Below are 22,706 nucleotides of genomic sequence, written 5' to 3' on the forward strand. Positions count from 1 at the left end.
ACTCATGATGTAGGTGATAAAAGAGCAGACGTAGCAGCTCTCCCCAGTAGTTTGTTTACCTACTTTGGTCATGTGCTTGTACCACATGTTATTTGATACTCAAAGAGTATCAGTGAGATAGAGATCAACCCCTCATATTTCTGTGTCAACACTGCGTCTAACCCGCTTTATGTCTTTAGCAGTGCTTACATTCCCACCTGACATGGTACGCACATCTGCTGAAATTGAGGTTGTGTTAGTTGGGGTTACAGCTTTATTTCCTATTAGAAAGGACATTCGCCAAAAAATAAGAGTAAAAATACCAAATGAAAATAAGAGATTTAATAGCACACAATAGCACACATTTAATAATGGTATTCATTATTTACTCCGCTTCTGAACCTTTCGTAGCTTTAAAAATATTTATGATCCGCCTGTGATGCGCTAGAAATGCGTTATTTTCTTGTTAGTACTTTATTAGTTCAAGCTCCTCGAACGCAATGTTGTGTCATGTCAAGAAGGAATAATTGTTCCCACACAACGCGTATCCTAGCATCATGAAGTACTGCAAGTACTGATGGATTTCCTCTTCAGTTGTGGGCATGTTTGGGACAAGTAGGCCAGGAAAGCACAGAAGAATACACTAGGAGGACGTCTTCGTATACTGTTAGATCTCCTGACAAAGTGACAAATTGGTCTTGAAAGGTGGGTGGGTGATTGTCTTGGGAAAGCATGGGATAATGCAGCAATAACAGTCGCAACTTTCACGATGAATGCTATCAGTGTATGGAAAGAAGAAGAATAAACAGACAGTGTATCCTCACTCTGGATGTTTAGGAAGTCCTTTCTCTATCTCTCTTGTTTGAGAGCGAGTAATCATGGGTTGGCCTCTGCTGGGCTGTGATTCTCTTAGATGATCTGTTTATTCTTCTGCTTGTGGAACGTTGGCCCTTTCACTGTCGGTGCTAGGAGAGGCTGCTGCTTGACAGGGCTTGATATCGGAAATTTAGTTCCAGGCTTTTTTGTTTTTCAATTTCACTGCTCGCTCTTTTACTTCTTCTACCACATACGGTCCCGTAAACCGAGGCTTATAATCTTTTTGGGTAAAATCCTGGAAATGGACAGTTTCTCTGGGATAAAGTCATGGAGTCTTTAATCGTTCCTCGTTTGTTTCTGTGTTGTTGTTTTCTTCTTTTGCTTTGGGCCTCTCCCGTTGTCCCTGCAGTTGGTGAGAAATAAAAGAGGCACTAGCCATCAAGGAAGCGGTGTATTCATACATCTCTTGACCCAATACATCCAACAATCCCTTGCCCTCCCCTACTTTCCCCATCCTCTCTCCTTTCCCTCTGACCTTAAATTGGTAACAAATACACTCCCCCTTCCATTCCCCTCCCTTCCTCTCCCCTACCTCAAATCCTACACCGTAACTCCCTTCACCTACCCCCTCCTCTACCCTCTCCCCACCCTCTCCCCCCCTTGTAAATAGTTCTACTAATTGTTCATATGACCTGTTCATGTTTTTAAATATGCTTCTCTCACTTTTGTACCTGTTGTTATATAGTAAAGCGCTTTGGTTTAAAGCGCTATATAAACTCAATAAACATAACATAAACATAACATAGTGGGAGGAGCCAGGGGAAGTTTCATGTGCCGCCTGGTTATAACCTCATGTGGGCTTAAATGGTGTTTGAACCCTTGATTGTTGGGCAATGTGAATAAGGTCAATGGTAAACAATGTAAGCAACTCTTGTTCAAAGTATTCTTTATCTTAGCAATATTCTCTTTGAGCAGCCCATTGAGTGGTCACATACCCGTTCGCTTGCGGGTTATATGCACAAGAGAATTTGTGTTGTATGCCTAGCAAGGTTGTGATATAGTGAAATTTCTCATTGGCGAATTATGGACCATTTGTTAGACCTTAGGACGTCACACATGCCCTATCGTGGGAAAATGTTACAAACTAGGAATTTTGCCACTCAAACAACATCAGGATGGGAACAGGGACCAGCTTTGATCCATCAGGAAAATGGGCACACAACCACTATCATGTAGAAGTAGCCCTGACATACTTGGAGCGTGTTCACATAGTCGACATGAATGTGCTGGAATGGACCGATTGGGCGAGGTATGGCCCCTCTCATTACCCTTAATGTATAGCCTGCTGGGAATTGTTTACAAACAATGCAATTAGTCATAGATTCTGCCACAAGTTCCACCAAGTTAGGACAGAACCAATCTTCTCCAATATGAGCAGCAAGTATATTCTTCCCCATATGGGTAAGATGGTGCAACTGTGTCAGTGCAGTGTGCAATAATGACAATGGCATCACTACCTGCCCTGTGTTGTTTTGCCACCATAAGGCATCTGTTGGAGATATTGAGCATCCCCTTTTCACCTACAATTCCTCCTCCTCTTTGGGTGCAGCTCCCTGAAATTCCATAATTTGTGTCATGGGTAATGTGTTATACCCCTCCTTCAATACCATTTTTCGTATATGGTATTGTCCCCAAAATAAGCAGAGCGTTTTGCTTCCGTACCCGCTGCCTCGTTGCCCCTGGAGATGGGATCCTCCCCTCTCGTGTGGGCCTGGCATTTTGCTACTGCAATGCGCAGTGGGAACTGGAGCGCCTCTATTAGTCTGCCCAATAGGAGCGCATGCTGTACCATTGACCAATCAGCATGTCGGCAGCCCCTCTTCGGTCAATGTGACAGCCCAGAATGCACTGTGGGTGTCACATAGGCTGAATCTGAATAAACTGCACTTCTTGCTATGCTCCTGTGCCACTATTAGAGCACTAGCTCAGTAGCCTGTGCTGGAAAATGTGACGGTAAACGTGCGCTTACTAGCACCTCGCTTTTTCTGTCCTCTTTTAAGCTGATTACTGCCGTCTCTGTATGTCTTTCTCCTGAGGCCTGGTCTGTGATCAACGACCTATCAATATAAAGTATGTCTCCCCCTCAAGTGCATTCTCTTGTACTTTTTGGATGTCATCATGGTTTTTTATGTTTGTAGTGCAGTCGTGCACATATTCTTCATCCTCTATGGCCTCTTCATTGAATGTTGCCGGTTTGACAAGTCGGCATCTCACTATCTTGAAAGCTGGGTTTGACAGTATCACCTCAGACCCCGAAGCTCTTTGGGTAGTCAAATACTTTTGGGCCATTCTAGTATTGTAAAGAGAGCGCGCTCCACAAAAAGAGTGGTGATGCATTCCATTGTAATGCTTGCTAACTTTTCCACAGCAACTGCGGCTGCAGCCAGTGCCTGCTTGCAAGTGTAGTGTCCTCTCATCACTGGGTCTCATTTCCCACTGTAGTATGCATGGGAGTTTTCTGAATCAGTATTGCAGTCATTACTACTCCATTGGAGTGCAAGAATAGAAGAATTTGTCTTGATAGTATGGAATCCCTAACACTGGAGCTGTTCATATTGCTATCTTCAGCTCTTCAAATGCCTCTGTCATTTCTCCTTCCACTGCGGGGTGGCCTTCCCTCTCTGTGCATCTTTCAGTGCGCTTTACAAGGGCCTAGTGTAGGTGCTATAGTCAAATACCCAAGCTCTGCAGTAATTACATAGTCTTAAAAACGTCTGTATTTATCTAATAGTTGTGGGTTTTGGAGTCCTACGAATTGCCTCTGCTCTTTCTGGTGTCCCTGTCCACCAATCTTGTGATATTATTTTTCCAATGTACAGTACTTCTTTTTGACAATATTGTAATTTGGCTTTGCCAAACTTGTACTCTTTTTCTGCGAGCACAGTCAACATGTGGGCGGAGTTGTTTCTACACTGTGTTTCTGTTTTGATGCAAATCAAGATGTTGTCTACGTATTGTATAACAACACTTTCTAACTGTACATTTCCTAGGTCCTTTTGGAGGACCCTGTTTAATATGGAACAGGACTCACAGTACCCTTGAGGAAGTCTAGTGTGTTTCCACTTCTTATTTCTATATAGAGCCAGGAATGTTCCTCCTGCCCTTGTTCTTGGCTGTGAGCACTGGCCCTTCGAATCTGCATCCTTCGTTCCTTATTCTGAGGCCTGTGGCTTCATGTGATTTCACTACAGTCATTCTATGGTTTTCCTACAAATATATATTGTGGTATTCTCCTTAGGGGTTATTAGTATTTGGCTCTTCTGGTTCCTTATAAGGTCCTGAAGTTCCATATGGTTAGTTGCAATAAGCGGTTGCAAGTTTGCTTTGTGTGTCTCTTGCTTTCTTGCGTTCCTGCGTTTGGCTAGTGAAAGGAAAAAAGGCTTCTGACAGTATGTACATTTATCCGTCCTCTGTCTACAGAACTGTGCATGCATGTTCTTCGTGTGTGCACGTGCATGTCTGCGTAATTTCCTGCAAGGATGCGAGTTTGCTTCGTGGCTAACGTTACTATGTCGTGGTGTCACAAATGACGGCTGGATATTTATCATTAGTCAACCTGGTCTAGCGATGTGGCACCTCTATCCGTGAAGACATCAGCTGGATAGGGTTTGAACGGTTGTCTAAGAGAATATCTACTCGAATACGTAGGATGTACTGGCCCTCATGGGGGTGGCCAAACAGCGACTGACATCTCTTGTTTCTCATTCTTCGGCCTGTCATGCATATAGGGGACACAAGGGCCATTCCAGGGACCATCTCTTCAGTGTGATGATCGATATAATAGCAGTTTTTGAACCAAATGTTGGGGGTTAATACATTGAAGCACTTAAAGACCAAACAGAGGATTTTAAAGGTAATATGCAGAGTGATCGGCACGCAGTGAAGACCATGCTGGAAATCTGAAATTGAGGCACATTTTGGTAGCTTATAAATAAGTATTACAGAGACCACCAGGGGGCACGCACCAATATGGTCATGTAGAGACAGAGCTCCAGCATGCACCATCCTTAGATAGCGGTTTGAGGCTTCCCCCAATTGTTGAAGGAGCGACCCCAGAGTTTTGGGCAGCTGTACACAGCGTGAGCTGGGTGAACGAGCTGATTGCAGCCCTGGCAGGTGTTGAGGTGGCCCGACCCTGACGGAGCAGGCAGTGCGGCAGGTGGGTCTGAGCCATTAAAAGGGCTGCAGGGAAAACAGTAGTAAAACCCTGGAAGCCCCACACCCAAACAGCAAGGCAGACAGGCCCAGGTCCAGCGGTCCCACAGCTTGGTCAGGAGACCCACCTGGGAGCAGCTATGGACGTATTCAGAGATTTGAAAGACCCCAGGCTGGCAGAGCCGGGGGAGGAGCTCCTCCTGAACCCGGACAGCGCAGCAGCTTAGAGACGGCAAGGTGAGACGGAGTGTGCCCGGCAAGAGATTGACAGCAGACTTAGGCCAGTCACAACCCACCACCCAGCTCAGAGGAGTTCTTGTTGCGGTTTGCCCGTGTGTGAGGGGCAGATAAGGAGTCAGGGTCCAGTGCCCCCCCTCCTCCGGCACACTGACCTGCCAAGGTGGGGCCAATGGAGCACAAGACCGGCCCGGTGCAGACCCGGGCCCGGTAGCAGTGATGCCCCAGGCGAGAACGGCTGATCGAGTAACACAGAAGAGTACTCCAATGAGGGCCATGCTTCCCCTGAAAGGAGTCGGTGCATCACAGAGCTGGAGCTGGAGAGAGCCCTAGATCCGAAGATTAGTGTCCCCTTCAGGAGAGACAGGAGTGAAGTAGCACGTGTGGCCCGCATCCTGAGACGTGGACTGCTGTAGGGGTCGGGGGCCTGGTGCCGGCAGACAGTACGATTGGAGTGGCATGGAGGAAAGGGAAGCACAAAAGTGGACTGTGCCAGGGCAAACGGGCCGGAGGGATACATCTGGAGCTGTGTTGTAAGTTGACCTGAGGGGGTGTGGTGGCATCCAGGCATACTGGAGAGGGCCTCAGGCAGAAGAAGAGTGCGCTGGCTGGGATTGCATCCCTGCAGCGCTTTAGGTTAGGAGGAAGTCTGAGAAGGATCCTAGCGACAACCGAGTGTTGAAGACATAATGGCTGAGGGTGGGAGAGCACTGGCCCTGACCAGAGATGACCTGAAAGATATCCTGCATGACATAAAGGGCATTCGAATAGACATGCAGGCCTCAATCTGTGATTTTAAGGGTTGGGTTGATAAGGTGGAGGACAATATGGAAGGGATGGAGAATACCCACCGACAGGTGGACCTTCTGGATATGATGTACGAGGCACTGGCTTACAGATCATGAGTCCCGTGAGGAGGACAGGCTGCTAAAACTGGATGATCTTGAAACAACCTGTGCACTTCTTGGGGTAAAAGAGCAAAAGGGAGAGATGGCAGCGGACGTTGGGAGGAAGGTACAAGGCCTGATCAATACTCTCTTACTGGGAGACAGTGGAAAGAAGTTCAACTAGAAAGGGCTCACAGAGGAGGAGGTGGAGGTGGAGGTGGCAGAGGTCCGAGGTCTATAGTGGCCCGTTTCCTTAGATACAGAGAGAAGATGGAGGTTCTGGAAAAGGCCAAGCGATTGGGCAGTGTTCAATTTGAAGGAGACACAGAAAGCCGGGTTGACTGGGGCTTCCTCTATGGAGTCCTGTGGAAATATGGGTTTGGGGCGAGGATCCTGAAGGGGATACAGGTGCTGTACTAATCCCCAGTGGCACAGGAGATTGTCACGGTCCATCAAACTGAGGGGCACGCAGCAGGGATGTCCCTGCTCACCACTTCTATTTGCGTTACTGATGGAACCCTTAACTGAGTGGCTGAGGAGGACCCCCAAGTAGGAAAGCCTGTCATGGGTCCCTTTGCAGATGATGGCCGTAGGGATGCAGATGCTCTCCGGGCCCTGGGGCTAGAAATCCAACTCGAACGGATACAGTACTTGGGGGTTACCATCGTTAGACCCAGGCTTGACCTGGGTGAAGCAAATTCCCATCCTCTATTTCACAAACTATTTAAGAACATGCAGAGGCGTTGCTAGGGGGGCTGAGGGGGCTATAGCCCCGGGTCTTTTGGTTGTACCCCGGATAGAAGCTCAGGGGCTACAACCAAAAGGCTATTGCAGCCCCGAATACTGCCAGTCCTGACATAATCTTAGCCCCTGATCTTTTACAGACCTAGCAACATCCCTGACGACATGACAAGCTGGTTTCAGGGGCAGATTTCATGGTTGGGGAGGCTGAATGCACTGAAAATGAATCTTCTCCTGAGAATGCAGTATCTCCTTAAATTTTACCCATAAGGGTTCTGGAGGACCTCCTGCGCGGTTCAAGTCCCGGATGGTGAGGTTCCTTTGGCAAGGCCATAAACCGAGGGTGGGATATGATACCCCGATACGCGCCCAAAGACAGGGGGGGTTGGGCTCCCGGACTTGATACTATACTACAAAGCTGCACAAATGAGAGCAATGGTACCACACAAGCGGGAGGACCCGGATAAACAATGGCTACCACATGTGCCCAGGCCACGGTAGGGTAGTGGCTCTGGGTACCAAGGGGGTGGCTCCCGAGGAGAATCAGAGAACACCAATTTCTTGGTGTTTACTGGGAGCTTTGGGGCAAGGGAACCAGAGTGAATCACCACATGCCCCTATCCGCTGAGTCACATTTGCCCCCCCACCCGGTACGGGACAAGATACCTGATCCAGAGTGATACCAGAAGTGGTTTGAGGCAGGATTATCCAGGATTGAACAATTTTTGGTGCAAGGGAAGTTCATAGGGCGGCAGGAGCTGGAAGCCAGTCTTGGAAGGCTGCCTGTACTCCTCTACCTCAGGCTGAAATGGGTCTTCACAGCAGAAAACTGGAGAGACCAGATCCAAAGAGACCTCACGCTCGTAGAGAATGTACTCGATGGACACACTGTGATGAAGGGTCTCATCTCACTACTCTATAAGGCATTGCTATAAACACAGGGGTTGCAGTGGAGGGCCTCATGTGTAGGAGGGCTATCAAAACATCAATAGCCTGTCAGTATAAAATCCATGGCGTGAAATTATTGCATTGGTGGCAATACGATCCAGTTCAGCTTTCTAAGATGTTCCCTACAGTGAGCCCTCTGTGCTGGCGTGGATGTGGGGACAGAGCGGATTATTGGCACATGTGGTGGAGATGCCCGAAGGTCCAGGTATATTGGGCCGAGGTCATAGGATGGATTAAAGATGTGGGAGGGAGGAAATGGGTTTTCGATCATATGTTAGTGCTTTTTGTCTTAGTCAAATAATAGGGACAATGGCACTCTTTACCGCATATGACCCGCTTTCTGTTATTAGCTGCAAGGGCATGCCTCGCAAGACATTAGAAGAGAAGGGAACTCCCGAGTTTGAAGGAAGGGACTGACACAGCTAGGAACATTTACCATATGGACAAGATCACTGAAGAAATCGATGGTGGAAGTGCATACATTGAGGGTGAATGGCAACAATTCTACAATAGTTTTGGGTTGAGAAATGGGATTTGCAACTAACCTTTTTGGTCTTGCTTGGTCTCGGTCGGGGTAGGTGGGAGTGCAAGACGCACACAGAGCTCTAATTAAGCGTTTTTTTACCTCTCTATGTTGGAGTTGTATATTCCGGGCTGGATTTCTCACATATAGTGGAGGAGTTTTAAGAATGGTTGGGGAGGGTTTGGAGGTGGGGGAAAAGAACAGTTGAAAGATCCTGTGTTATAAACATGTGTCGAGGGCAAACACCTCCGGCTTGTTTGTACCTTTCCATGTTATTTTGAAATCAATCAAATTCAATTTTCAAAAACAGAAATAAGTTTTACGGAAGCATTTTAAACTTTTTGAGGGCACCTTAAAGGGGCAGGTCAACATGTAAGGCATTACAGTTGTCTAGGAGCAAGTTAACTAAGGCACCCACCACCGGTTGGTCGGACTCCCAAACAAAAGTTGTAACAGTTTAAGATGAAAAAAAGAGTATCGGACAACTACATTTATTTGGTAGCTGAGACTTAAACTTTTGTTTTTTTTGGAAAAGTGGACAGGGTCCTGAGTAGAGAAGAAGTGGAAGGACACCTTGATGGAGCCATTTAAAGATATCTAGGGACCAGAAAAAATATTTCAATTTTTGAGGGATTAAATTGGAGTATATTAATGGTCAGCCATAATTTAATTTCAGGAAGGCAGGACTGGAGTTGTGGGCAACTATCTTGCATACCTGATACCTTGTGAAAAGTTCAGAAAAGGGATTTGAGACAAGGGCCTAATTACTAGTTTGGTGATATATCAGGGGTAAATCCATTGAAATACTGCCAAAATCAGTTACTGTTACCGCCACTTGGTCGTGCGGGTTTACCACAGGATTACACGTTTTGGCAAGGTGGTGTTACAGCACATTTATGGACTCCATTGGGGAATTATGGTAGAATGATCACTGGCAGAATTGCCGAGCAGTAATTCTGCCTATTTTTGGAGACACAGTGGAGAATTTTCTACTTCGCCAGTGTTCATTTCGCCAAAACGTGTACTTTGGTGGTGTGGGAAAAACGTAGGTAATTCTGTTACTTCCCAAAAAAGTGAAATTGCCACCACTTTTTTCCTGCACTGCCAAACATGCAATGAGGCCCATGGTGAGCAAGGAGGAATGGTGTGGTGGGATGGGAAGTGATTCAGTCATGAGTGAAGAGGTCAAGGATGTTTTGGAGAGTTGGAGAAATGTTGTAACCACAGGTGCTATGAAGCCATACTGGAAGGTTAAGGAGGACTTGAGTGCTACGGAAGGAGGGTTGTTGTGCAAATGGACAAGGCTGATTCCTCTAAAGGATTGAGAGAGAACATTCTGTGGTGGTTCAATGACCAAGATGAAAGGACGACTTAGAGAAGATTACTGGTGACCAGGTATCCATGGGGATGTGGCGAACTTAGCTGGAAAGTGTACACAGTGTGTGGCAAGTGCTGAAGTATTGGTAGTGCACCCTGCTCCCCTGAGGCCACTAGAACTACCTGAGATGCCCTGGAATTTCGTTGCAGTGGACAATCCGTTGGATGTGGAAAGAGGGAGAAGGAAGTTTGTGTTAGTGCCCATGGATTTATATTCTAATTGAGTGTAAGATATTATAGTTATGGAGGAAGACACACAAGCAGTTGTTACTTTTTTGGATGAAGTGTTTCAAAAAAGGGCATACCCCAGAAAGATGCTGACAGACAACGGTGTACAGTTCATGTCAAGGGAGTTGATCAAGTATTTAAGAAACATTTGAGTGGAACAGCAGAAAATATCATTTTATCATCCACAGACAAATGGAGGGGTGGAGAGATTCAATCGCATGCAAATGGAATGCATTTGTGGGGCAGTGTGGGAGAATAAAATCGATTAGCTGCTTATGGCACTGCTGGTCAACCCTTATGTAAGATTTTGAGGAGGGGGAAATCCAGCACATTAGGGATTAAAGGGAGCTTTGCTTGAGTGTTGAGTCTAAACAGGAGAGGATGAAGTAAAGGTATGATAGAGTTAAGAGTGTCAGGGAATACAAGTTTATTCCAGAACTGATGACCAAAATAAAGAAACCCGACCTGGTGAGGAAAGGGAGACCACGGTTTTGGGGTCCCCAAAACAATTAGCAGGTCATGTAAGGGGCAATAGTGACACAAGATTTGTAAAGCTGGAATAAAGGAAACGTGGCTCCAGCACGGCACTTTCTACCTCTTGCAAACCAGGATCTTGGTGTTATCCATACAACGTAAAGGTTAGGAGAGGGATTATGTGTGTGCATGCTTTTGTGTTATCCAGGCTTTCCTATATGACTACATGCGGTTTTAGTGGCACTCTGAATAGAACCATTGAGGTCACCAACTCCATATTCTAAAGGATAGATTCGAAGTAAGGACAGTTGCAGAAAAGACTCATCAAAGAGGGAGCTGTGTAGTCCTGGGGAGGCCTGTCAAACTCTGTACTTGAACTGAGTATGGAATAAAGACAAAGACATCTTTGTGTGTAGATTCTGCGGTTTCTTATGAGAACTTGATTGCTGATGATGTTTAGGGGCAGGCTTGTAACAATAATTATTGGGTGTTGTCAGTGTAAGACTGAATGAAAATCTTATGCTTGCAAATTATGACATAAACTGTTAAACAAAAATGGTGACGTGGAGAGCCCTAAAGAAAGCCACAAGGGGCTGGCGTGGACACTGAGGTAAGCAAATCAATCTTAACTGTTGGTATCTATCAGAAAGGACATTTCTAAACCATGCCAGGGCAGAAGTGGATAGTCTTAGAAAATTCCTAAGATGGGATTACAAATGAGTATGGTCCATGTTATTAAACGCTGTGGCCAAGACCAGGAGCACCAGTAGAGACGACTGAGCTGTAACTCAATGATGCAGAGCTTCATCCCAGAGAGGCACCAAAGCTAACTCCGTGCCATGCCTGGGGCAAAACCAGACTGGTATAAATCCAGGATTCGATGCGTTTCTGGAAAAACAGTCAGCGGTCGTACTACTAGACTCCAGGACCTTTGATGTCCATGGCAGGCCTGCTATGGGGCAGTAATGGCCCAGCGCAGCAGGTTCCAGCGATTTATTTATTTATTTTACAGTGAAGCAATGCATGCAATCTTAAGATCCGGGGGCACGATTCCCTGCATTAATGTAAGATTTATAAGGTAAGAAAGATGACCGGCGAGAGCAATTGAATGCTGTCTTGCCACCAGGGGTGGTGAAAGAAAAGGATTTCACAATTGAGAAAAGGGGAGGGCCATTATTATCTGCTGACTGAATTCAGCTGTGTAAAAAGACTGTCTTTGCCATTTAAAAAAAAAATATTGGTGAAGTGCTTCAGGAACTGCTGCTTGGAAGCAGATCTAACCCTGCACCATTTGTTGAGCACTCCCTTACTCACCATTTTACAGGTAATCTAATGTTTAGTAAATATCAATTAAGGGAGCGTACATACACACTCTGGCCACTAATTACCCTGCACTGCCTTCATGGAAAGATTTCATGATGAAAAGACATGGGCCACGGGGCACTGTATATCGAGGACAGATTCACATTCCACAGAAACTCAATGTATCGGCCAAACCAAGCAACTACCCCCAAGGCGGGTCACCGGGACACCAGCGGTGTGCAGCTTAGAGCAAGGGAAGCGCATTGCATAGGTTTCTGGCTTCAAGTGACAGCGTCCCCATTTCACCAACCCTGTCTCATCGTGGGCCTCATTACAGGAAGGGTGGGAATGATAGAAACAAGTGGTATTTTAAATACCTTCAATTTTTTCAATACCACACAACTACAGGTTGGGGTCAGATGGGATATTTACGGAAGGGAGTAAAAATACATTACTGCATGCAGTGAATAAAAGATCATAGCAGCCAACCTGTAGTTATGTGGTATTTAAAAAACATCAGAGGTAATTGAAATACCACTTGGCCGTACTGTTACCAGCATTGATTGAATCCCAGTTAATATTCAGCACTGCAGGCAAGCTGTGAGCTGGGACTTCAGAGAGAACGAGTGCAGTGCTGGGTCACAGGCCCGGGTATTGTTCGAGTAGCTGACCTGCACATCCTGGAAACTGCCCGCCTCGCCACTTGACGAAAGCATGTGATCTTGGACAAATATCTTAATCTCACTGAGCATTAGTTCCATTATTTGTCAACAATGGCAGTGTTTAGAAACAGGTTAACGCCCATTATTAAGTGCACTAAAAAGGCCTGTTCTTTTCAACCCAGCCTCGGTACAGTTTCAGTTTGCGGTTATTCCAGTCATTTTCAGAAACACAAATGGGGCTGTCCCGGGAGACCATCTGGAGCAAAGCCTGCGTGTGTTGCATATCTCTGCTTTGTTATCTGCTTCGTGCCTCGCCTTCTTCCATTGTCTAAGTAACTCCTGGGCATCTTTTCTTTCTGCGTAGTCAGACACCTCCCTTGGAATTCGGGCTCTTGGCGCAGCTGGCCATTGACTTGCAACCAGAACTTAAGTCCTAAAAAAAGTGAGGGTAATCTGAAATCTGCAAAGGGAAGTGACGTCACCGGAAGGGAACACATCCCAAAGTGAAATATACAAATGCCACGCAATTTGTCTTTCCTAATTAAAGTTAGTGCACATGAAATATACGCACTCGCCAGAAGTACAGATGTTCCTATAATATTGCTGCCTAAGTATAAAAGGTGCCCCCGCCCCCCCACCATTTTGTTTACAATCTATAACAGAGCGTGTCCTACATAGCAGAATAATTTTACAGCTCCATGATAAAGACATTCAAGTGGTCTTGTTAAGTATTCCAGGACTCAGGGGGCCGCGACTGGACGTGGCACTCTTTACTTCAAAGGGCTGAAGGCATTTAAAAAAATCCTTTAAATCGCAGGGAGGACGTCGTCGCTCTCAGAACAAAACGTGGGTGAACGCCGTTCGCCCCCGTGTGCCCTGCTTGCATCCTTGTTGCCATGACGAGCGGAATCCTCAGTAGTTGCGGGCAGGGTTTGAGGCTGGTCTGTACAGGGGTCGCACTGTTTGAAAGCCTTATGATCGCGGTACCCACCCTTGCTTCCCATTACTATGCTTCTGAGGACAGAAATATGTTGTGGGGTTTCATGAAAGAGGCCATGAGCAAATGTGTGGCCGGTCTGGGCGGTCGGGGATGTTTAGCACATTGTTTGACCTGCTCAATAGACACTCGGGCAAACCTCTCTTCCAGGAGACCCTAAAGTGGTAACAGGCAGAGTAGGTACATAAAAACAATCACTAAGCGTAAACAAATAACTCCCAAATCTAGTTTCATTGCGCTATACAGAATATAAATTATACAATAAAACGAAGCATCAAAAATATAAAAGCAAAAATCATTAAAGCATGCAACAGTGAACCAGAACAAAAAAACTGTCCAAGACACCACCCAATGTAGTCAAGCATAGCTATGGCACCCCAAAAGTGTTCACAGCTTTTACATTACATGTTAGGCGCTGCTTGGGAAACACGGTCAGAATCATGGCCAAAGGACTTGTTCTTAGGATGCTTGTGCTTTGTTTTCGAGGTTTGCTTTTCACACATGAGGCCATCAGTTCAAGATGTCCGTCTAAATGCTTTCATACTCACCACTGGAGTTTTGCATTCTGTGATTTGCATGTTGAATGTATTGCAACTCCAAGCATTCCCCATAATCACTGATCTCCTCATTTATATATGATCTGGCGGCCTGGAGCCGCTATTGGTGGTCAGGTTTTTTGTTCTTTTGAATTTGCCAAATGTTTAATTACTGACAGTGTTGAGGTATTGCGTGGGCCAATGGCCAATGTGTGGCGAAATGTGAACGGCAATGATGTATTATCCGTGTATCCTATATCTGCCACTGCCAGACACATCTGATGGAATAGATGTGTCTGCCTACTGCTTTTTAATACCTCGAGGGAAGAGGACTCATCGCTCGGTGAAAAAAGCCCCCACTCCATTGTCACTCGCCTCATCGGTTGTGTGTAAGGTTGGCTACAGGGGGCATTCGAGATTGGTGTGTAAGGTTGGCTAGAGGGGTAATTTGACATTGGTGTGTAAAGTTGGCTAGAGGGGTCATTTTACATTGGTGTGTAAGGTTGGCTGGAGGGGTCATTTCACATTGGTGTATAAGGTTGGTTGGAGGGGTCATTTGACAATGGTGTGTAAGGTTGGCTAGAGGGGTCATTTGACATTGGTGTGTAAGGTTGGCTGGAGGGTTCATTTCACATTGGTGTGTAAGGTTGGTTGGAGGGGTCATTTGACAATGGTGTGTAAGGTTGGCTAGAGTGGTCATTTTACATTGGTGTGTAAGGTTGGCCAGAGGGGTATTTTGACATTGGTGTGTAAGGTTGGCTGGAGGGGTCATTTCACATTGGTGTGTTAGGTTGGTTGGAGGGGTCATTTGACAATGGTGTGTAAGGTTGGCTAGAGGGGTGATTTGACATTGGTGTGTATGGTTGGTTGGAGGGGTCATTTGACATTGGTGTGAAAGGTTGGCTGGAGGGATCATTTCACATTGGTGTGTAAGGCTGGTTGGAGGGGTCATTTGACAATGGTGTGTAAGGTTGGCTAGAGGGGTCATTTGACATTGGTGTGTAAGGTTGGCTGGAGGGGTCATTTCACATTGGTGTGTAAGGTTGGTTGGAGGGGTCATTTGACAATGGTGTGTAAGGTTGGCGAGAGTGGTCATTTGACATTGATGTGTAAGGTTGGCCAGAGGGGTATTTTGACATTGGTGTGTAAGGTTGGCTGGAGGGGTCATTTCACATTGGTGTGTAAGGTTGGTTGGAGGGGTCATTTGACATTGGTGTGTAAGGTTGGCTAGAGTGGTCATTTGACATTGGTGTGTAAGGTTGGCCAGAGGGGTCATTTCACATTGGTGTGTAAGGTTGGTTGGAGGGGTCATTTGACAATGGTGTGTAAGGTTGGCTAGAGGGGTATTTTGACATTGGTGTGTAAGGTTGGCCAGAGGGGTCAGTCGACATTGTCTTTCACAGTTTGTAATGCTTCGTCGCACCAGGACGACCTCTTGGGAATTGACTGATTGCGTAGTAATGCTTTCCTCCGCGCAGTGCACTATGGGAATGTCTTTCCAATGTGGGCTAATGCTGGCCGCAGGCAGCAAGCAATGCATCTGCACCTTGTTCTCTGCATCTTTCACAAGTGCTGGTGCAGGATTAATTCTCGACCTTGAGAATGTCCTCTCTTCTCTCAAACAGACCCTGATTTGTTCCAATGAAACCTTCAAAGCCACCCCCCCCCCCCACCGTCCCATGCGGTGTGCCATGCTGAGTCCATGAACCAGTCCTTTGTCAACCTGTGCATGGAACAGCTATTCCATGGGGTGTATCCGTCCATCATTAAGCCTGATGACGGCTCACCTCCAGATAACAGTGTCCACAGCCTGAGATGTTGAGCACCTGCAGCCCTGACTCAACCCACTCCATTTCTCGATATCTGCCACCCCCAAAAAGCAAAGAACTCAATCTGACAAAACCTCAATGACTCCCTGACATAACCAATGTGCTTATTGAATCACTGGTCTCTCCTGACATAACTGAAGTGTTAATTGAATCACCTGTCTTTCCTGACATAACCAAAGTGCTTATTGAATCACCTGTCTTTCCTGACATAACCAAAGTGCTTATTAAATCACCTGTCTTTCCTGACATAGTCGAAGTCTTTATTCAATCACCTGTCTTTTCTGAAATAACCAAAGTGCTTATTCAATCACGTGTCTTTCCTGACATAACCAAAGTGCTTACTGAATCACCTGTCTTTCCTGACATAACCAAAGTGCTTATTGAATCACTTGTCTTTCCTGACATAACCAGTGTTTATTGAATCAGCTGTCTTTCCTGACATAACCAAAGTGCTTATTGAATCACCTTTCTTTCCTGAAATAACCAAAGTGCTTATGCAATCACGTCTTTCATGAAATAACCAGTGTTTATTAAATCAGCTGTCTTTCCCAACATAACCAAAGTGCTTATTGAATCACCTGTCTTTCCTGAAATAACCAAAGTGCTTATAGTGCTTATGCAATAACGTCTTTCATGAAATAACCAAAGTGCTTATTGAATCACCTGTCTATCCTGAAATAACTAAAGTGCTTATTGAATCAGCTGTCTTTCCTGAAATAACCAAAGTGCTTATAGTGCTTATGCAATCGCGTCTTTCATGAAATAAGCAAAGTGCTTATTGAATCACCTGTCTATCCTGAAATAAGCAAAGTGCTTATTGAATCACCTGTCTTTCCTGAAATAACCAAAGTGCGTATAGTGCTTATGCAATCACGTCTTTCCTGAAATAACCAAAGTGCTTATTGAATCACCTGTCTTTCCTGAAATAACCAAAGTGCTTATTGAAACACCTGTGATAATACACTCGGTGATCATTTCCAAGCTTGACTAGGGCATTGCTGGATGGCCACTTGCCCCCTCCGGCCAGGGAATGCATTGGTTCGGCCTCTTTTACGGATCAGAGAAGTCATACCATCTCTCTACAGCAACGATGGACCTCCACTAGCACACGGTCAAATCCTGTATCAATTCAGGCGTTGAAAGTCTCTTTGTCATTTGCCTAGCTCACACTCCAATCCACAAAAACTCTAGCTTGCCAGGCGTGTCTTTGCAGAATCAGTGCCTCACGCTAAAAGAATTTTAAAACAACATCCCAAAACTTCTCAGCTGATGTTCCTATAGCTGCCAGCCACCTCTAATTGTGCCGTTTCTTGAGGACCCCTCTTTTGCCATGTGCTCTAGCACCTTGAAGCGTCTCATGTGCTAGATGGAATTACCAATAAAGATCTCGGACCAAATTAACCGGACAGACTCAAAGAATATGGCAAAGTACTACTTTATTATTAGCATAAAATTAAGTAGGGCAATCTTGCGAACAATTTATCCTTTTGACTACCCTTGCTCCTTGCAGTTATTCCTTGAAATGGCATGCTTGATCCCAGGCAAATAGACTCCTCTCTAATCTTTACATGAAGCTGTTTTTCCAGCATCTCCTGACTCTGCAGCCCTGGTCTGTCTCCGAGGTAGCCTGTTTTTAATACGAACCCGGCGTCCATCTTTCCATCATGGCCACTTTAGCCACGTTATGTTTTCCTCTGCAGCAAGCTAATATATGTCTCATGTACCTTGCCTTTCTGTTTATATACACTAATTAGGCAGTAGGTCACTTTATCTTCTTCACATATATGATTTCTTCATATTCAATTACATGTTTCTCTTGTTACCTCAGTTACATCTTTATTCTTCAGTATTTGCATATCGTTTCAGTGCGTCTTTGTGTCATCCCTTCATGACGGCACTCTGCCCTTGTCAGTTTCACTTAGTGTGTGCCGACATCCTTCCACCCTTTCAGTGTGAGGGTACATTCGGTTATCTGAGTGCATATCGTCTCTCAGGCACTCGATGTGGTATTGGGATGATATCTGGTGCCCCACATAGGGCTTTTCTCCTGCTATTCCGGTATGACAGAGGTGAGGGGGAGGGAGGTAGGGATGATGTGTCCACCTGCTCCTCTACAGCCATATCACCGACAATCTCACTGAGCCGAGGAAGCCCTTCTTGGATGCACCGTGACAACACCTGGAACCACTACCACCTTTATCTATGCCTTGGAGAGGCTGATCGTGGCATGCAGAACCTTATGAATACATAAATACTGATCCTTTCTAAGGCCCCTACCATCTTCTCCCCTTTTAAAGGTGTTTGCTGGCAAAGGTGTTAATAACAAACAGATAAACAGGATCCAAGAAGGATGGCGAACAGAATCGCGCCATCCTCTTGGATCACCTGACCCATATGTGTGTGCACCCTCCAGCCCACCCCTACTTTCATGCCATCTAAAGCATTATGCAGTAGTTTGGGGGAACTGGCATTTTTAAACAGAACTGCCAGGACATGATGCCACCGGTTGAGGTGGAAAGCTCTGCATCTCCCTTGCCGTATGATGGACCTCTGATCGAATCAGTCGATTGCTCAGTGCCTAGACTTAGAAGGTGTCTGTGGACAGAGTATACCATTATTATCAGCAGTATTCATCTAGAGGTGTTTACTCTTTATGCACTCAACTAGTACTACAAGTATCATACACAGTAAAAGTAGTGGTGCACAAAGAAGACCAGAGGTCCATTAGTATAACCCGCAGCGAGAACAGGCCAAACAGTTGTACAATCACCATGGGGACGCATTTGCAGTGCTATCAATGATTGGGAGCCCAGTTTGTTGATGAGCTTAGCATTTGGAGTGAACAACTACTGAGCGAACAACGTGTGATGTTGAAAAGGTCTTGAAAGGGTTACAGGGGAGAAGGACACAACCACTGAGGTGGAAGTCTCCGGATTTCTGGGCCTATCTGGTGGGTTGGCACCCTTGCTGTTGGATCTCAACATGACTGGGGTGTCTAATGTCAAGGTTACAGACTGGCGCATTTGAAGCAGTGCATGACGACTGATGTCGATAGATTGAAGGGACATCACGGGTCAGAATCATCGTTCATGGAAGCAGATGGTTCCCCGGTGGATGGAGATGGCTTCCCGGTGGACGGAGATGGCTTCCCGGTGGGTGGAGATGGCTCGCAACTGGACGGGGATGGCTCCCCGGTGGATGGTGATGGCTCCCCGGTGGACGGAGATGGCTGCCCGGTCCATCAGCGATGGTGCCTCTGAACCTCTGGAACCAGATGCTTACACTGAGAAGTAGTGGGATACATACCAGACCTGAAGCTGGATGATAGCAGAGATGGCAGTGATAACAAAGTACACAGAGAAACAGCAGTGGTTCACTTGCGTCAGATGTCAGTTTAGGACCAGCTGCATGACCATGTATGACCACATCAGTGTCTTTATGCAGTTCATTGGAAGATGCAATGCCCAGCCAGCGCAGTCACAGAGATTTGTGGAGGAATGGCTTTTCGGCATCACCCCAAGTCCAGCCACAGCTGTACCCACAAATACTAGTAATACTTTGACAAACCAAATGCTCTCACGCCCTCAGCCATGAAAGGTTTCCCGGTACATGGTGTAGGCCGAGGGCTGTCGCAGGAGCACATCATGATCCGTCACCCTTCCAGGCTTTGGAAAGGACAAAAGGCAAAACATTAGAGGGTCGCTGAAAGCCAGCCCACAGCTTAGTACGTTCTGTCTGACAGGGGTCATGCTAATTTTCATTTTGAAGAGGATCTGACCAATTGAAGGCTTCTGGCACCTTAACAACTGGGCCAAAAACATACTTCTGTAAGTGCACGGGTTGCATGCATGCCATATGGACTGATGGAAGTTTTAATCTAGTTGCAAGAACATTGTTGATTTATTTGCACTTTGTTTTTCATTCTAAGTGAGTTGTGGAATTTCGATGTGTACCCCTTGCTCTTCACCTGCAGAGGCAACTGTACCACAGCAGGGCTTCGATGCGGATCCACAACTAGGCAGACACCCGTGTCTAGGGCTGCTGGCAGTACTTTTTGTCGGGGGAGATTTGCCTGGCATTTGGGGCTGGTCTTCCCTTACGCGCAGGAGGAGACTGACAGCCACATGGACAGCCTTCTGTCTTACGGTACTGAGGGCGCATCTATTTCATCACTGCGCTGCCCATTTGTTCAAAAGTGAAAATTTCGAATCCGAAAATGGCAGCGCATAGTGATCACACAGATCACCCTGACCCGCTTTCCATGGACCCGCTACCCAGCGGCATTGCTACAGGGGGCTGAGGAGGCCATAGCCATGGGTCTTTTGGTTATAGCCCCGGATAGAAGCTCATGGGCTACAACCAAATCTCTAACTAGCCCTAAAGCCCGACAGTCACGACATTAGTGTAGCCCCACATCTTTTCAAGACCTAGAAACACCCCTGCTGCTACCTCTTGTATTCCTCGGTCTACTTACCCTCACTCCGTGACCTCGATTCTCTCATCTCCCTGCGACAGAGGTTTCCTATACCTAAAGTAGGTAGGGACTCCGCGGCAGGCAGGGCTGTCACAAGGGGGGTGCAGGAGGGGCAAACTGCCCCGTGCCTCGCACTTGCAAGTGTCCACCCATGGGACGGTGCTGTCTGCTCTCTGCCCCTGCAATGATTTGGCAGTTTGTTGCAAAGCGGTTTGGCTCCGCAACAAACAGCAAAATAAAAGGAGACAGCAAGGCTCAGAAATGAGCTCTGCTGCCTCCCGTTATTCAGCTGACAACGTAGACATGCTAAATGACAAGAGAGGACTCCTCTCCTGTCAGTCAGTGTGTTCACAATGCTCAGCGTGACCACGCTGACTGATGGGAGAGGAGTTCTCTCTTGTCACGCAGCACGTCTACGCGTCGGCTGCGTGGATGCTTTTTAAGGGTGCATGGAGGTAAGGTCAGTGTTTTTTATTTTAAATTAAAAGTGTATATATGTGTATTTAAATGAAATTAGTATGTATATGTATGAATGCATGCGTGCATGTTGGTGTTTGTCTCAATGCTGTGTTTGGTTTTATGTATGCATGCCTGCATGGAGTTGTGTAACTGGTGGATGAATGCATGGATGAAAGTGTTTTATGTGAGTGTGTGTTCAGCCCCACCTCTAAATGCAGCCGCCCTGGGGGCCCCTTCATCAAGGGGTGGGTTCATGGCATCAGAGGTGCACCTAGGCTAGAATGTCAGGGGGGAGAGGGTACTAACACTTCAAATGTTGTTAGAGGCGCTAACATCAGAGGCTGTGAGGGAGGGGCATATTTCCTTGTGTGGGGGCACCTAACATCTTTCCACATTCGAATGACACTATTCTGGTGATGCTTCAATGTTACAAGCAGCTACCTGTTGCCTTCATTTCTGAAACGTCACACTTAGGGACTGCTGTGAGAATGAGATGTCTCATGTCACCACTTCCCTTCTAATCACTCCCCTGGCATGCAAATGCTAACCCCACATCACAATTTCAATTAACTAAAAATGTATGCATATGAATGCAGGTGCTAACAGTGAAATTACTTCTCATGGCCATGCTAATCCCTATGGCAATTCTCACCCAGTTCCTTCCCTCCTCACCCAAAACACCTCCTCACTGGAACTCTTTGAGCAAGCTTAAAACACGCCTTGCCATCAAACTTTGTCCTCAATGTGCCTGCAAGTGTTTCCTCAAAGGAGTCTTCTGAGAGTTTATGACTTCATTGGAGTTGTAAACACGGAACTGGTATAATAAAAATGTCTAAATTAGGTCTGCCTTTGACCACGCGATTTAAAAACACCCTGCGTGTCTTTTGCTGCAGTTCTGTTAAAACAAGCATTGGCAAAGCCAACTGTTTTGGCTTGTGTATAAGTATTATGCATTTGCCAGGCACTACTATTAGCTGCTCAGGTACTCAAACCATTTTGCACCAGCACTATGAATAGCCAGATAATACCAATACAGAAGTGCCTTTCCCATGCCTACACGAATGCCCAAACGGTTAGCATTGTTAGTGCTCTTTTTGCTTTACCCTTGATGCACAGGACTATGCATCAAGGTTAAAGCAAACATACTACTTGGCTAATATGGCCCACATTGAATGTAGGCCAATCTAGCCAGTAATAACAATTATGGTTGACAGTCAGCCTGGATATACTTTGTGTGGCATGGCATATTTACTGGCTGGGAGTCTGTACATGGTAATAATGGCATATATTGGTGCAGCCTGCGTGGACATATTTAGAACAACCAGCGTGAATATATTTCTATGTTAGCATATGTTGTGTGGAAAGGCCGCATGACATGTATTGGAAAATGTGCCTGTGCACAGTTTGTGATTTGCAACTTCTGGGATTCTCCATGGGCTTCCATACAAAACCAATTGCAAACTGAATGGATTTCTACCCAATTTTGCAAAGAAAGTGCTGTAAAATGCATAATTTTAACCCAATGTTTCAAACATTTTCTTGGGAGTGAGCATCCCTTGTTTGGTTTGGACTCCCTCACTGTGCTCTGTTGATCCTGCCTAATTGGCACAAACATTTAAGCCTCTTAAGTTAAAAAATGTACCAGCATCCACTGTACATCATTTGTCACTGTGTATGATGTGTGTTTCAATGCGCACACAGGGGCAGATATGATATGGCATTTATAACGTGCCTGTACACATGTGTTTCAAGGCGCGACAAGATAAGGAGGGGGAAACAAAAGAGTAGGACAAAACACAGATCTTACTAGGCCTTGTGTCATTCAGATCGCACAAGAGCAGGGAAGGGGGGAGGGTGAAGTGCTGTGGGTGGGGTAGGATGCAGAAGTTCAGGAACAAAGGAGAAACAAGAGTGCAGCCAACTGGTGGCAAGTGTTGGTACTCAGTGCAGCCAACGGGTGGAGAATAAGTGCAAGAGAGGGGACTGTAGGGTTACAGATACAGACCACAAGTGCAGGGGAGC

General features: G+C 46.1%; 1 long non-coding RNA gene across 1 annotated transcript in view; it reads right to left on the bottom strand.

Annotated features, from left to right (window-relative positions):
- Positions 1-332: 332 nt before the first annotated feature.
- Positions 333-22,706, bottom strand: part of LOC138447653 (uncharacterized) — a 333,638-nt gene continuing 311,264 nt past the window's right edge. The window contains exon 3 of the long non-coding RNA XR_011259921.1: positions 333-1,198. This is a non-coding gene — a long non-coding RNA (uncharacterized lncRNA). The remainder of the gene's footprint in view (positions 1,199-22,706) is intronic.

This window comes from Ambystoma mexicanum, chromosome 3q (genome assembly GCF_040938575.1).
Source record: "Ambystoma mexicanum isolate Mex_15411 chromosome 3q, UKY_AmexF1_1, whole genome shotgun sequence".
NCBI classification, from domain to species: Eukaryota; Metazoa; Chordata; class Amphibia; order Caudata; family Ambystomatidae; genus Ambystoma; species Ambystoma mexicanum.